A 15,454-nucleotide genomic window follows, 5' to 3' on the forward strand; every position below is an offset into this window, starting at 1 on the left:
GTAGATCACCAGATTGGGGAAACTTGCTCTAGTCCTGGCTCATTTGCACCCAACTTGATTTGATTTATTATATTTTGATGCGACTTTTCATAAAAATGAAACTCAAAGCAGCTTACAAACAATAGCAATAACAGAACATCACAAATACAGCACCAATCATATAGGTTGATTAGCAAATCATCAGTAAAGCAATTACAAATAACCAGTAAAGCAATTACAAATTATCAGTAGAATCATAGAACTGTCAAGTTGAAAGGGACCACAGACCGCAAGGGTAATCTAGTCCAACCCTCTTCAATGCAGCAATATTTCGCCCAACATTGGGCTCGAACTCGCAGCCCTGAGGTTCTACCAACTGAGCTATCTATGTCACCGGTAAAACAATTATAATCTGTAAAACACTAATATCAAAACAACTAAAGTACAGAGGTACCTTGGGTTAAGTACTTAATTCGTTCCGGAGGTCCGTTCTTAACCTGAAACTGTTCTTAACCTGAAGCACCACTTTAGCTAATGGGGCCTCCTGCTGCCGCCGGAGCCCAATTTCTGTTCTTATCCTGAAGCAAAGTTCTTAACCTGAAGCACTATTTCTGGGTTAGCGGAGTGTGTAACCTGAAGCGTATGTAACCCGAGGTACCACTGTAATAAGCTGAGCAACACAATTGCAGCAGAAGTCTTATTACAGGACTCACAAAGTACTACAGCTAATCTATAAGAAGAAGAAGAAGAAGAAGAGTTTGGATTTGATATCCCGCCTTTCACTCCCTTTAAGGAGTCTCAAAGCGGCTAACATTCTCCTTTCCCTTCCTCCCCCACAACAAACACTCTGTGAGGTGAGTGGGGCTGAGAGACTTCACAGAAGTGTGACTGGCCCAAGGTCACCCAGCAGCTGCATGTGGAGGAGTGGAGACGCGAACCCAGTTACCCAGATTACGTGACTACCGCTCTTAACCACTACACCACACTGGCTCATAACAATAAAACAATATTGTTAGCATGAACAAAATTGCATCCAGAAAATAAACTGAGCGCTGCTGAATTCATGCACAAATTCTCCCCACCCTGATGACCCATAATCTTTTCACTCTGTTCAGTTTGTTCTTGTTTGCATTGTTCCCTGGCATGAGGCTCAGGAAAGACCCAGGCAGTAGCAACTGGGGGGGTTTCTCCCAGTTTTCAAACACAACATGCCATCTACACTGCTACATTGGCTGCTACCAGAACCATATTCTGCAGGCCAGGAGCCACTGTGCCTCTTAGTGAAACGCCATCCAGATACATGTTTACCTGCATAACAGGTATATTGAGACCTAAGAAGAATCAGACGGGTGAGGTGGGTGTGAAATGTCAAGTGTAAGGTTAAAAAATAAAAATAATTCTAAGCCAAGGCAAATTTTTCCAGCAGAGGGAAAGCCTGGCAGGAATTAGAAAACAGTGGAGAGGAATATTTAGATAGGATCTTCAGCCAGGGGTTTCAAAATTAAAGCAGAATTTTGGATAAATGTGTGAAAAAGCAGGCGGTCATTGGGGCTTGCAGAAAAGCTTGTGGCAGGAAAAAGCATTGAATTAATATGCCAGAAAACTGACACACACACACACACACAGACAGAGAGAGAAAGAGAGAGAGAGAGAGAATGTGCAACCAGCTGCAGCGGTGCAGGGCCAGTTGTTTGCCAATAAAGAAAGGGACCAATTTTGCATCTTTGAAAATAAAATATTGCTCAAAGCAATCAATAAGCTGCAAATGAGGCTGGCGGGCAGTTTTTCCAGCTGCATTTGAATGTCTGAATAGATGATAAATTGTGTCTAGAGAGCAACACAAAGTCCTTCTGTACCTGCTGTATAATTTGCAGGCCCCTAAAGAAGCTCTGCCATTGCTCTGAGTCACCTCTGAGTTCCCAGACCTTTTTGTACCTTTTATCTCTGTCAAGCAGGCTTTATATTTTTGGAGAACCTTGCCCCAAAAGCCCTAATGCACCTCCCCATCCCACAATTTTCCTGGCATAATTCAGGTTAACCCCATTCCAAGGGATGCTGTTGACATAGTGACATGTAGATATTTATATCCAGGGTTAAATCACCTCCCTGCCTTTCTATACTATAATCACTGCAATAAGTAATACGACGCATTACTTACTATACCACAGATATTTAACAAAGACTGGCTAATTTCCATAGATAAATGGGTTAGACAGAATAAGCATGCTTTGGACAGGGATATTAGGTGCTTTGCTCAGTTCTCCTCCATGATCTGGCTGGGAAGCAGCTATCAAGACTTTCCCCCAGGCCAGCATGGCTGCCCACCTTTGTCACAACAATTGTCACAACTCAGCGGTTTAGGCATTGGGTGAGTCTCTGGTGGAGGGGAGGTTTTAGCCCAGGTTTTCCCAAACTTGGGTCTCCAGCTGTTTTTGGACTACAACTCCCATCATCCCTAGCTAGCAGGACCAATGGTCTCGGATGATGGGAATTGTAGTCCAAAACAGTTGGAGACCCACGTTTGGGAAACATTGCTGTAGCCTCTGCCTGCTCCTCCAGGTTTCGGGGGTATCCTCTTAAAGGGATCTAGTGGGAGTTGCTTCTTTCTGGAAGCCCAGCTGGGGGTGGGGGCCATAGCACTCCTCAAAGGGGTCCCTATTTGACATGTGTCATAGGCCCCTCCTTCACCCCTGGGTTGACCCCATCTGGTATAGCCCAGAAGATAGGCTGGTATCTCAGTGATTATATTCAATGCCTATGCCAAACCTCTGTATCTGTAGTCAATAAAGTTGTGGCCTGATTTGACCCAAAATACAGCTTATTGGAATGTGAGTGGCGCTGTGGGTTAAACCACAGAGCCTAGGGCTTGCTGATCGGAAGATCAGCGGTTCGAATCCCTGCAATGGGGTGAGCTCCCGTTGCTCGGTCCCTGCTCCTGCCAACCTAGCAGTTTGAAAGCACGTCAAAGTGCAAGTAGATAAATAGGTACCACTCCAGCGGGAAGGTAAACGGTGTTTCCGTACGCTGCTCTGGTTCGCCAGAAGCGGTTTAGTCATGCTGGCCACATGACCCGGAAGCTGTACGCCGGCTCCCTCAGCCAATAAAGCGAGATGAGCGCCGCAACCCCAGAGTCAGCCACGACTGGACCTAATGGTCAGGGGACCCTTTACCTTTACCTTTACCTTTACCTTTACTGCTTATTGGGGTGACAGTCATGGGGGCTGCTGGAGGGTGGGTGGGTCACACAAATGTGCTTTATCTGGCTACTATATTGTGTAACATATAGCTATGTTCTGTATCTAAGTGAAAAATCCCGATGGGGAGTTTTTAAATGTCAGACTTGCAGGAGAAAAAGAGGCAGCATATTGAATGGGGACAAGTTAGCCTAGGGGGGGAGTGTACATTCTTGATTGCTGTTTACATTATACTCAGCATTTCAGCTCCTGCAGAGAGATTGTTTGCAGTGACGAAAATGCATGAGCATCAGATAGTGTTCGTAGGGGTTAATAGGCCAGGACTCTGTCAGAGGAGCTAAGTAGGCAAGGCTGCGATGTTAAATTGGGTGGACATCAAGGGATGACCTCCTGCAAATGTGGTGGTTACGTAGTAAGGACGGACGTCAGTGAAATACTCTACACATGAACAATTTTTTTCAAACCTTGACAGCACCAGGCGTTAGGTGAAAAACAGAGATTAGATGCACAGCTTCTGTGCAACTGATTCTTACAATACTTATGTGCAGAATGCCTCAGCCCCAGGGCTGTATCTAAGGTTAGTTCTGTTCAGAGAAGACGCATCAAAATTAATGGAAGTGAATAACTCAGGTTCATTAATTTCAATGGGTTTACTCTGAGTATAACTTAGTTCGACACAACTTTGTCGCTTTCATGGAAGGTCCTTGTGGTAACCTCAGGGAAGGCCCAGGAAACCTTGTCTAAATGTTTTCCTTCCGTTGCTCACAGTTGCATGCTGCAATGGCACTGGGAGCATGCAATGGCACTGGGAACATGTTTTTATGCAGGGTACCGCTTAGAGCTTTTAAAAGGATTAAGCATTTTGTAGCTGCTTTTAAATAAATGCACACATGGATACTGTGTGGACCAACCCCTAATTCTGATGAACTAAGTGGAACTGAGTAGAAGACTATGAATCACGGGGATGGGGAAAGAGGGTGTGTGAATTCAACAGCGCTGAGCTTGTATTTGGATGTTAGTTAAGATTGCTCTGTGGGTTATGAGTGCTGTAATGCTTTGGGAATTTTATAACGATTAGCCTTTTATATAGCTGTTCTGGGATTTTCTGCATGAAAGGCAGATGTTCTATATCATTCCCCACATTGAGTGCATTGGGACGCGGGTGGCACTGTGGTGTAAACCACTGAGCCTAGGGCTTGCAGATCGGAAGGTCGGTGGTTCGAATCCCTGCGACGGGGTGAGCTCCCGTTGCTCAGTCCCTGCTCCTGCCAACCTAGCAGTTCGAAAGCACGTCAAAGTGCAAGTAGATAAATAGGTACCGCTCCAGTGGGAAGGTAAACAGTGTTTCTGTACACTGCTCTGGTTTCGCCAGAAGTGGCTCAGTCATGCTGGCCACATGACCCGGAAAAACTGTCTGCAGACAAACGCCAGCTCTCTTGGCCAGTAAAGCGAGATGAGCGCCACAACCCCAGAGTCGTTCACGACTGGACTTAACTGTCAGGGGTCCTTTACCTTTACCTTTTTCACATTGAGTGCAGCCTCCAGACTGGATAAGGTTGCCCACCTCTGCATTACAAAACCACCCGGTGATACCCCCATGTTACCATGGGGTAAGCTTGTGTCGCAAATCCAATGCTAGGGGAAAAACTGCTACCTCTTGACCTTAGAGTTCAGGGTACTGTCCACATCCTCTGCCCACATGCAGAGTTTCTTAGACATTTGCATTCATGCTGGAAACCAACCTTATGCCAGGAAATAATGGAGTTCTGTGTCACCTCACTTGTCAAGAACTTAACTGTGAAGCTGCCCTTTGGTGGTAGTCCAGTATCTCTGTAGGGTGGCCTGATTACATCGAAGTAACAGGATCCTGAATTAGATGGAGTGTTACTTTGCTCCTACGTGATCATTCTCGAATGGCCAACAATATATTTTCCCCTTTAACAACTTAGTGTGGGCCTGCCATTTGTAATACAAGTCAGAAAATCTTTCCCCCAGCCAGACAATTTCTCTGCAATATTGACTGTGGTGCAACGCTTTGTTAAACGCTGCAGCTGGGAAAGCAAGAAACAAATAACCACATCTAATCAGAAACTTTGCTAATTTCCAATCCACTGCTCTGGAGTTCATTTGTTATATATAGATTCTGGTGGCAAACAAAGGCTGCGAGGGGGCTTTCTGCACAGAGAAAAGCTATTAGAATGATTAAAAACGCCATTGTTTTAAGCTGCAGTTCCTCCTGAAAGCCATGCAAATTGCTGCGTGGAATTTGTACAGCCCCCAACACAGCCATTCTTCTTGTTGAGCGTGTTCGATTTTTGCAAAGAATGAGGTGATTCGATTTGTTTTCGTTTGAGGGCGGTGTTTAGTAGGGTGATTTAGAAATCTGGTGTTTGTGTTGTGGTGTGTGTGCTTTAATCTAGAAATGCATTCTTCCAAGCAAATGAATATCGAGAATGTGCTTTATTTCCACTGAATGGGCAGCAGAGCTCTGCCAAGGCACAAATGTGGGATTTTTGTGAGATGTTTTCTTGGTGGATTGCATTCAATACAAGGATCTTAATAGAACAGGCAATTGCAAGAGAAGTTGGTAAGCTCTTAATAACCAATTGGTTACTTGATTTATTATTAGATTTGTATCCCACACTTCACAAGGGACACGGGTGGCACTGTGGGTTAAACCACAGAGCCTAGGACTTGCTGATCAGAAGGTCGGCAGTTCGAATCCCCACAACAGGGTGAGCTCCCGTTGCTCAGTCCCTGCTCCTGCCAACCTAGCAGTTTGAAAGCACGTCAAAGTGCAAGTAGAGTGTCGAAAGCAAGTGCAAAGTGCTCCGGCGGGAAGGTAAACGCCGCTTCCGTGGACTGCTCTGGTTCGCCAGAAGCGGCTTAGTCCTGCTGGCCACATGACCCAGAAGCTGTACGCCGGCTCCCTCGGCCAATAAAGCGAGATGAGCGCCGCAACCCCAGAGTCGGTCACGACTGGACCTAATGGTCAGTAGTCCCTTTACCTTTACTTATCCCACACTTCTTCCAAGGAACTCAAGATGGCACACATGGGCCTACCATTTCCCCACCTTTGCCCTCACAACAACCCTGTGAAGTAGATTAAGCTGAGAGACCATGACTGTCCCAATCTTATTATTTATACCCTGCCCATCTGGCTGGGTTTCTCAGCCACTCTGGGCAGCTTACGGTACATATAAAAAATTTTAAAACATTAGACATTAAAAGCATTCCGATGCAGGGCTGCCTTCAGGTGTCTTCTAAAAGTCAGATAGTTGTTTATTTCCTTGACACTAAAATACAGTAACCATTTAACCATTAAAAGCTTCCCTAAATAGGGCTGCCTTCAGATGTCTTCTAAAAGTTTAGTAGTTCTTTTTCTCTTTGACATCTGGTGGGAAGGCGTTCCACAGGGCGGGTGCCACTACCGAGAAGGCCCTCTGCCTGGTTCCCTGTAACCTCACTTCTCGCAGTAAGGGAACCGCCAGACAGCCTTTGGAGCTGGACCTCAGTGTCCGGGCTGAATGATGGGGGTGGAGACGCTCCTTCAGGTATACTGGCCTGAGGCCATTTAGGGCTTTAAAGGTCAGCACCAACATTTTGAATTGTGCTCGGAAACATACAGTGGTACCTCGGATTAATTCGTTCTGAAGGTCCGTTCTTAACCTGAAGCTGTTCTTAACCTGAAGCACCACTTTAGCTAATGGGGCCTCCCACTGCCACCATGCCACCGGAGCACGATTTCTGTTCTCATCCTGAAGCAAAGTTCTTAACCTGAGGTACTATTTCTGGGTTAGCGGAGACTGTAAGCTCAAGCGTATGTAACCTGAAGCGTATGTAACCCAAGGTACCACTGTACTGGGAGCCAATGTAGGTCTTTCAAGACCGGTGTTATATGGTCTCGGCGGCCGTTCCCAGTCACCAGTCTAGCTGCCGCATTCTGGATTAGTTGTAGTTTCCAGGTGACCTTCAAAGGTAGCCCCACGTAGAGCACATTGCAGTAGTCAAAATGGGAGACAACCAGACCATGCACAGTCTGTGGACAGCTAGGGGCTCAGCCAGCATACCAGATGGAGCTGCCCTGGACACAGAACTGACCTGCGCCTCCATGGACAGCTGTGAGTCCAGAATGACTTCCAGGCTGCGCACCTGGTCCTTCAGGGGCACAGTTAGCCCATTCAGGACCAGGGTGTCCCCCACACCTGCCTGCCCCCTGTCCCCCCCCCAAATAGTATTTCTGTCTTGTCAGGATTCAACATCAGTCTGTTAGCCACCATCCATCCTCCAACCACCTCCAGACACAGGACATTCACTGGTTCTGATTCAAAAGAGAGGTAGAGCTGGGTATCATAGAATCCTAGAATCATAGAGTTGGAAGAGACCACAAGGGCCATCGAGTCCAACCCCCTGCCAAGCAGGAAACACCATCAGAGCACTCCTGACATATGGTTGTCAAGCCTCTGCTTAAAGACCTCCAAAGAAGGAGACTCCACCACACTCCTTGGCAGCAAATTCCACTGTCGAACAGCTCTTACTGTCAGGAAGTTCTTCCTAATGTTTAGGTGGAATCTTCTTTCTTGTAGTTTGAATCCATTGCTCCGTGTCCGCTTCTCTGGAGCAGCAGAAAACAACCTTTCTCCCCCCTCTATGTGACATCCGCATGGTGATGAACACCCAGCCCACCCCCTCTGATTGTCTCTCCCAGCGGCTTCATATGGATGTTAAAAAGCACAGGGGAGAGAACAGAGCCCCAAGGGGTCTGAATACTCATCCCCCAATACCACTTTCTGGACATGGCCCAGGAGGAAGGAGTGTCCCCCCAGCTCCCAGATGGTCCAGAAAGATGTCATGGTCAATGGTATCAAAGGCCTATGTCTCAGTGCCCTAGACACTCCACCAGGCTGGCTTTTTGAGTACTACGATTGATTGCATCCATAGTCCATCTTGCCTTTGACTTACTCACCATGGTTCATGGAAATGTAGGACCATGGCAATTTATTTTTGGGTAGACAATTTATTATTGGGTATTTATTTTATTATTTCAGTCTCAGGACTACTCTTTGTGATTATGAGCCCAGGGTGGATACAGCATAAAAAGCTTTAAATTATAAAATCACTTATCTCAAATGTGCAATCTTGGCAACACTTGAGCACCCATAATTTCATAGCTGGCCACATTAAGTCAACCCCCTACAAAGGCCTGAATGAAGAAGCACATGTATACCTGGCACTGAAAGGTAAAGAATGACATTGGCAGATTGTGGGAAGGGGGTCCCACAAATATAAAGAGCTGGCTGGAATAGGGAGAGGTGTTTGGGGTTTGTATCCAACAAAATCATCCTGTTAGCATGTTTTGGCGTTAGTAGCTTGCTCTTAAGCACTCTGTTTTATTGTTAGTTTGGGTTATATTTTTATAACCAAAGTCAAGGGGGCCCCTATAAATGACACTGGATGAAAACCACTAAAAATGTATCCCTGTGAGAATGCCATGTAATGCTTACAGAAGGCATGCCCATTTATTTATTCATTTGTTATTGCAAGCCCTGTCTTTGTAAAAAAATATATTAAGAAATCCAAGTTAGCTTCCTAGGAGATAAAAATTTCAAAATATGGGACTCTTGAGAAAATCATTTTGTTGTTGTTGTCATTGTTGTTAATCTAAAAGACAGAGGAACTTGGAGGAAAATTCAAATGATCTAGAGAAGGAGGAGAAATCAGGATGTGACCTTGGAATGATGCTTTGATCCTTTGCCACATTCCAAGTCTCTGTGATGTTTGGACGATCAGAATCCTGGGCTGCAAAAAACTATAAAATGGTCTTAGAGGAGAAGGTGTTTTGCAAGTTGTCTGGCTCCTGTCCCTTGGACGAGTTTTGCTCATTTGAAGGAGCAGTCGTGCAGATGTTGGCATTTCAAGCAGAATTGCAATGCGCAGCAATAAATGTTCCTTTGGGTTGTTTACAAAGAAGCAACGGCAGGAAGTTCATAAAGAACCCAGCCAAGTGCAAATGCCAGTTTCATGAATACTGTCATGATTTATCCAAGAGTCGCCATCAAAGTTTTACAACTGTGAAAGTTTATCAAGCTCCCCAGCTGTCCAGATAAGAAAAGCAGAGGGTGGTAATGCCTGGAACTATTGTAGGAAGAAAGCAGGTTGATGTCCTCAGGAGAAAATTAAATGGAACAAAGCTTTTGAGCCATGTGAACTTTTAATGTTCAGGGAATAAGTGACCATGTTTCAGCAAGCCACACTCCTCTGCCTTTCAGTCATCCATGAAATGCTCCAACTAAATTAGTTATATTCTGCCTCCTAAAAATAAACCAAACATTCCCCCACCCCACTGTATTTATTTTCCAAGCTGGCTCACTGTTCCATAATGGTTACACTTTCTCCTGGTGTTGTGGACAGAGAATGCCTTTCTGCACGTCTTCTGTATGCTGTTAAGTTCAAGAACCAGTCAGAAAGGCAGTCTTCAGCCTGCCATCGCCCCTCCTGGGCTCCTGAGTCAGTCTGTCTTCCTGATGAGAAGCTAAAAATAGCAGCATATCTTCCTAAGCCTCCTGAAACAGGGTTTGGAACGAAGCACCTGTTTTCGGAAGGATATTTGCAACAGCAAAACAAGGTACTTCCCAAGCGAGGGAGCTGTCATGTACTTAAAAATATATGTGCTACATCCTTTGCTAGAAACCTCATTTTGGTTCCTATTTCCTGCAGACCTTTGGGGAACCAGCAGCAGTAAGGGTGAACTTTAGAGGAGAGCCACAACAAAATCTTGCACTCTTTCCTCTGTGCTACATGCATCCACTGCCCCAGACTTCAACCTGGGTCTTCCCTCTCCCTCCTCCTCCTCCTCCTCTCCCTCCTGCTTTCTTCATATCCAAGATCTAGCACAATGTTTCTTCTCTTCAGCCATTTTGGAGTCGATCATGCTGTGCGTGGGTGGCTTGACTGACCAATCCCTCATTTTGTATACCACTCCCCACCTTTTCTCCATGCCAGTGCACACGTGCACAGACTTTTTTTGGTCTCATTTTATCTTTCATTATGTTATGTAATTCTGCAAATCTGCAAGTGGTGCCATTTTGCCTACAAAACCATTAGCACACAACCCCCCCCCCCCCAGGTTCGGTGTTAGAGGGAGTGACAGAACAAGGATGAATACGCTATCTGATTGGAGTGGATCCTCTCTTGGGTTATTCCTTGTGGATCACATTGAGATGTTTGAGATGGCAGTTTGGAATAAGATAATATGAGAGAAAGAGAGAGGGAGAGGTTGTGAGGTTAGATTGAATGGGCCACCATTTTATGAGCTTTCACACCCTGTTTTTAATGCGATGGAATCATAATCTTGCCGTTTTCATTCAAATCATGCCAGAGACTCAGTTGTACAGTGCACATTGTATAGTATAGTATAGGAATAAGTGAATTGCCATGACAACTTCAATAATAAATGTCAGCGTGCAGTGGTGGGGCCTTCAGATATAACTGGTGAAAGGAAACAATTGTATGATTCCTGAAAGTATTTATAGGAGTGTTCTGTGGGCTAAAGCAACAATTGAAGAGTTACAGCCCACATTACCCTGTTTCTGTTGTTGCTTTTTCATAAGTATAATGTTGCCCAGTAGCAAGAGGTTTGGACTGGAAGCTGGGCATTTTCAGCCGTGGATTCCTTGTGAGGTGCTGAGCACATCACTCACATCTTCGCTCAGTTTGCAGCCAAATTATAATGGATTGTTTCATAGAACTCTTGTGAGGATGAACTTAATAAATACTGTGAAGAGTCTTTTCACAGTATATGTTATGTACTGAAGTTCTCACCCTGGGCCAGCAGGGGGATACTGTAGATAATTATGCAAATGAAGGACCAAAAGTGACGTTCATTGATTGGATAGTTTTAGAAAGTTGTTACAGTAACGTGGTACTGGAGCTCTATATAAGCAGGCTGACTGAGCCCTTCAGTTCAGTTCTGTCCTGGCCTGTGAATAAACAAGAGCTGTTTGAAGAATCGCTGTGTTGTCTGATATGTTCACCCACAACTTAACAGTATATATGTAGTCAGCGCTTTTTTTCCTTAAAAATATTTAGGGGTACTCTCATTTTCCTACTCATATTGAAATACTGCCCCTCAATGAGGCCAAACTTAGATTCACAAAATGTTTAGGGGTATGCGTACCCCTGTGTGTCCCCCCCAGAAAAAGTACTGTACAGTGGTGCTTCGCAAGACGAAAAGATTCCGTTCTGTGATTCTCTTTGTCTAGCGGTTTTTTCGTCTTGCGAAGCAAGCCCATTGACAGATTAGCGGATTAGCGCTATTAGCGGCTTTTAGCGGCTTATCGGCTTATCGGATCAGCTGATAAGCGGCTTAGCGGCTTAGAAAAAAGGGGGAAGGGAAAAAACCCCGCAGGAACTCGCAAGACATTTTCGTCTTGCGAAGCAAGCCCATAGGAGATTCGTTTTGCGAAGCACCTCCAAAATGGAAAACTCTTTCGTCTAGCGAGTTTTCCGTCTCGCGGGGCACCACTGTATGTAGTTAATAGTAACTTGCTGACTAGGCCTACCCAATAGTTCTTAACAGAGCTTTAGCGATTCTTCATGTTCTCATAAGAGGTTTTTGCTTCTTTGCTTTTAAAATTGAAAGATGGTCGATACAAACTCCTGAGGATATATTGTAGTCGCTTCAGCAACAAGAACAAACCAACAGCTAATGTTTCCAATGACATATGCTTCAGCTGTCGGTGAGAGGTGACTCAGGAGCGAAAATTGAAAACTACTTGTGCTAGTGCAGTGATGGGGTAATGCTTTCTCCTAAAACATTACAAAAAGGTGACCCTTCCTCTCTGTTACCTCAGTAAAATCTCTGGTTCATGCCCTGGTTGTCCCTCAGGTAGACTACAGCAATCTTCTCATTTCTGGTCTTCCATTGTCTCACTTCGGTTCCCTCATGTCTATCCAGCATTCATGTGCCAAACCCCATCCACCTTTTTCATCACTTCTGGCCATGGGACACTCTTCCTCACATTGGCTTTGCCCCTCTCCCTGCATCTCTCCACACTTATATCCCCAAACTTGTCTGCAGTCTTCACTCTTCCAACTCCACCATCTCAAGGTCTCCAGCTCCCTCAAAAGACTCTGCCTTTTCTTGTTCCGTTGTTGTTTAGTCGTTTAGTCGTGTCCGACTCTTCGTGACACCATGGACCAGAGCATGCCAGGCACTCCTGTCTTCCACTGCCTCCCGCAGTTTGGTCAGACTCATGCTGGTAGCCTCGAGAACACTGCCCAACCATCTTGTCCTCCATCATCCCCTTCTCCTTGTGCCCTCCATTTCCCCCAACATCAGGGTCTTTTCCAGGGAGTCTTCTCTTCTCATGAGGTGGCCAAAGTATTGGAGCCTCAGCTTCACGATCTGTCCTTCCAGTGAGCACTGAGGGCTGGTTTCCTTAAGAATGGATAGGTTTGCTCTTCTTGCAGTCCATGGGACTCTCAAGAGTCTCCTCCAGCACCATAGTTCAAAAGCATCAATTCTTCGGCAATCAGCCTTCTTTATGGTCCAGCTCTCACTTTCATGCTTTGTCAATTTGAACTGCCTCCCAAAACACATGTGGAGCTGATTCCATTAGTACCTTCCAAAATCTCCTCAAAGACCAGCTTCTGTGAAGCCTAAAGCATAATTCCCTACTTCCCATGTCCTGTTGTAACTCAGCCTATAGCAAAGCACATATTCCCCACCCCCACCCCGGTTCATCAGTCCTCCCTTCTCTTCCTTACCCCTTCCCTGCTTTTCCTGCATCAGATTGTAGGTTGTAAATTCCTCAGCTCAGGAACCTACTCTCCTATACTCTGTAAAGCTTCATACACACTAATGATGCTATATAAATAAGCAAATAATTTTTGCCAGTCATGTGGGTATGCAGCCCATTGGTACAGAAGCTTCTATAGGCATGTATGTAGGTGGTTCGCACTGTGAGATGCACACTTTATAGCTACTAGGTACATCAAAGACTGGAAGCAATTGGCTTCTTTTCCCCCCAATCCAGAAGAATTACTTTGTCACTTGCTGTTTGTTCACAGTAAGCATGTTACAATAGCTAATGATCTCTAATGTTCACATAATCCAGGTACAACTGGGTTACAAAGATAAGTAAGGAATTATGTTCTTTCAAAGACAAAGTTCATTGTTCTTTCTTGATGGGAGGCTGTAAGTCATATAGAGCCAGCCACTGGAACCCACACAAATAAGGCATTTGTCTCAAATTCAGCAAACTCTGTTCTATCAAACTGTACGAACACCATCTCTGAAAGGATGTAATACAAAAGCAATAAATAGCCGTGGTAATTGAGTCATTTTGGGTGTGGAGAACATTCCACTTAATTCATTCATTGGTTAATTTGATCTTCCACTTCATTTTATCAAAGCCCCTAATAGCAAGTAATTTCTGTTAAGAGAAATGCCAATTCCACGAGGTCCTTTTCCACACAATTTGGTTTAATTTATTGTAGCAAGTCCACAAGTTGACGAAGGCAGAGAGAAGGCCATACATAAATACACCGTTCAAGTCAAAAGGTTCGTCATAGCCCTGGTAACGACCAGCATAATGCGGCAGGCTAATTTGAATGTGCCTGTGAGTAACACAGGGGATTTAGCCGAAATAAATATAAAAGGGCCATGAGAGGAAAGAAGGCAAAAATAGAAAATCAAAGGGAAAAGAACCTTCTCTGTGCTTTGATCAGGTCTGATGTGTCCTAATTTTTTCTTCTAGCTACTGTCAGTTCAGGGAGATGGTAGGCACCTCAAATCTTAATGGCCAGCCAGGAAAGAAGCCTTCCTACACACACACACACACACACACACACACACACACACACACACACACACCAGATTATGGTTGTAGGCTCCACCACTGTTATGCTGAGGGGAAGGAGTGTAATGGCAGATTTTTACAAGTGGGTCAGAGTGATAACCCTGGTTTATATCCCCATTCGGCTTTAAGAAACAGAATTGATTATTATTGTTGTTGCTTATTAAATTTACATACCACCCTTCATCCAAGGATCACAAAACACAAAATATGTACCATGATAACAAACAAAAACAATACCTCCGCACACAGTTCAAATGGCCATAGATTAATTAATTAGCCAATTAACTGATGGAGTCACTGTGGTGTGAGGGGGGCATCCTGTGTGGTCCGGGGGGGAGAAGTTACCTTACTTGGGAGCTGCCTTCCCCAACTTTGGGTTTTGCTAGTACACACTTTTATACCATACATTTGATGTCACTATGACTATGATGTCACTTTGAAAAGTCTCCCCAATAATCCTGGGGGCTATAGTTTGTTAAAGGTGCTGAGCTTTGTTAGGATACGATATACGGTATCTTTATTGTCATTGTCCCATACAGAACAATGAAATTGAAAAATATACATAAGACATTCAAAACCCCCTAAAAACTCTGAAACCCCATTTAAAAATATAATATATAATATATAATATAATATATACTATACTATAGAGACTCCTTATGCTGTGTTTAGAACCAGAATTGCATTTGGGTAGAAACTGTTTCTCAGGCGGCTAGTCCTGGTCTTTATAACCCTATACCTTCTTCCAGAAGGCAGAAGCTGAAAGAGATCATTTCCAGGGTGCGTACTATCCTGCGCTATCTCTGCAGATTTCTTATGGCACCTGACAGCATAGATTTGATCTAAGGTGGGAAGAGTGCACCCAATTATTCTCTCTGCAGTCTTTACAACCCTGGACCTCTATTCCCCCCCTAGAGCTACAATTCTCAGTTACCTGTGAAGGGGGACTTCAAATCACTCTGGTGACTGTAGTTCTGTGGGGGATGGGGCTCTCCCCCATCAACAAACTTCATTTCCCAGAATTATTTTGGGGAAGCCATGACTGTTTTTAAAATTGTATCATAGTGCTTTAAGTGTGTAGTGTGGACATGGGCCAAAACGACCAGCAAGGCAGGAAGGATTGGTCCAGTTGTATGGGCAATGGAGATGTCCTGTTTGCAGGCATCTGATTGGCCACTGTGAAAACAGGATGTTGAATTTGATGCGCCTTTGTTCTGGATCAGGGGGGCTTCTCTTATGTTCTTATATTCACACACACACACACACACACACACACACACCACTTCAGAATCAGGGCCCTGTGACAGCTTAGTGTGCTCCCAGTGACATCACTGCATTGCCACAACTTTGCCTACCATCAATTGCCTCACCTAAATTCTCAGCTGGATTTGAACTTTAGCTTTGTTCCTTATTGCTGAA

General features: G+C 44.7%; 1 protein-coding gene across 1 annotated transcript in view; it reads left to right on the top strand.

Annotated features, from left to right (window-relative positions):
- Positions 1-15,454, top strand: part of LOC310687782 (sucrase-isomaltase, intestinal-like) — a 90,144-nt gene that overhangs the window by 13,663 nt on the left and 61,027 nt on the right. The window lies entirely within an intron of this gene.

This window comes from Podarcis liolepis (assembly GCF_965112155.1).
Source record: "Podarcis liolepis genome assembly, chromosome: 10".
NCBI lineage: Eukaryota > Metazoa > Chordata > Lepidosauria > Squamata > Lacertidae > Podarcis > Podarcis liolepis.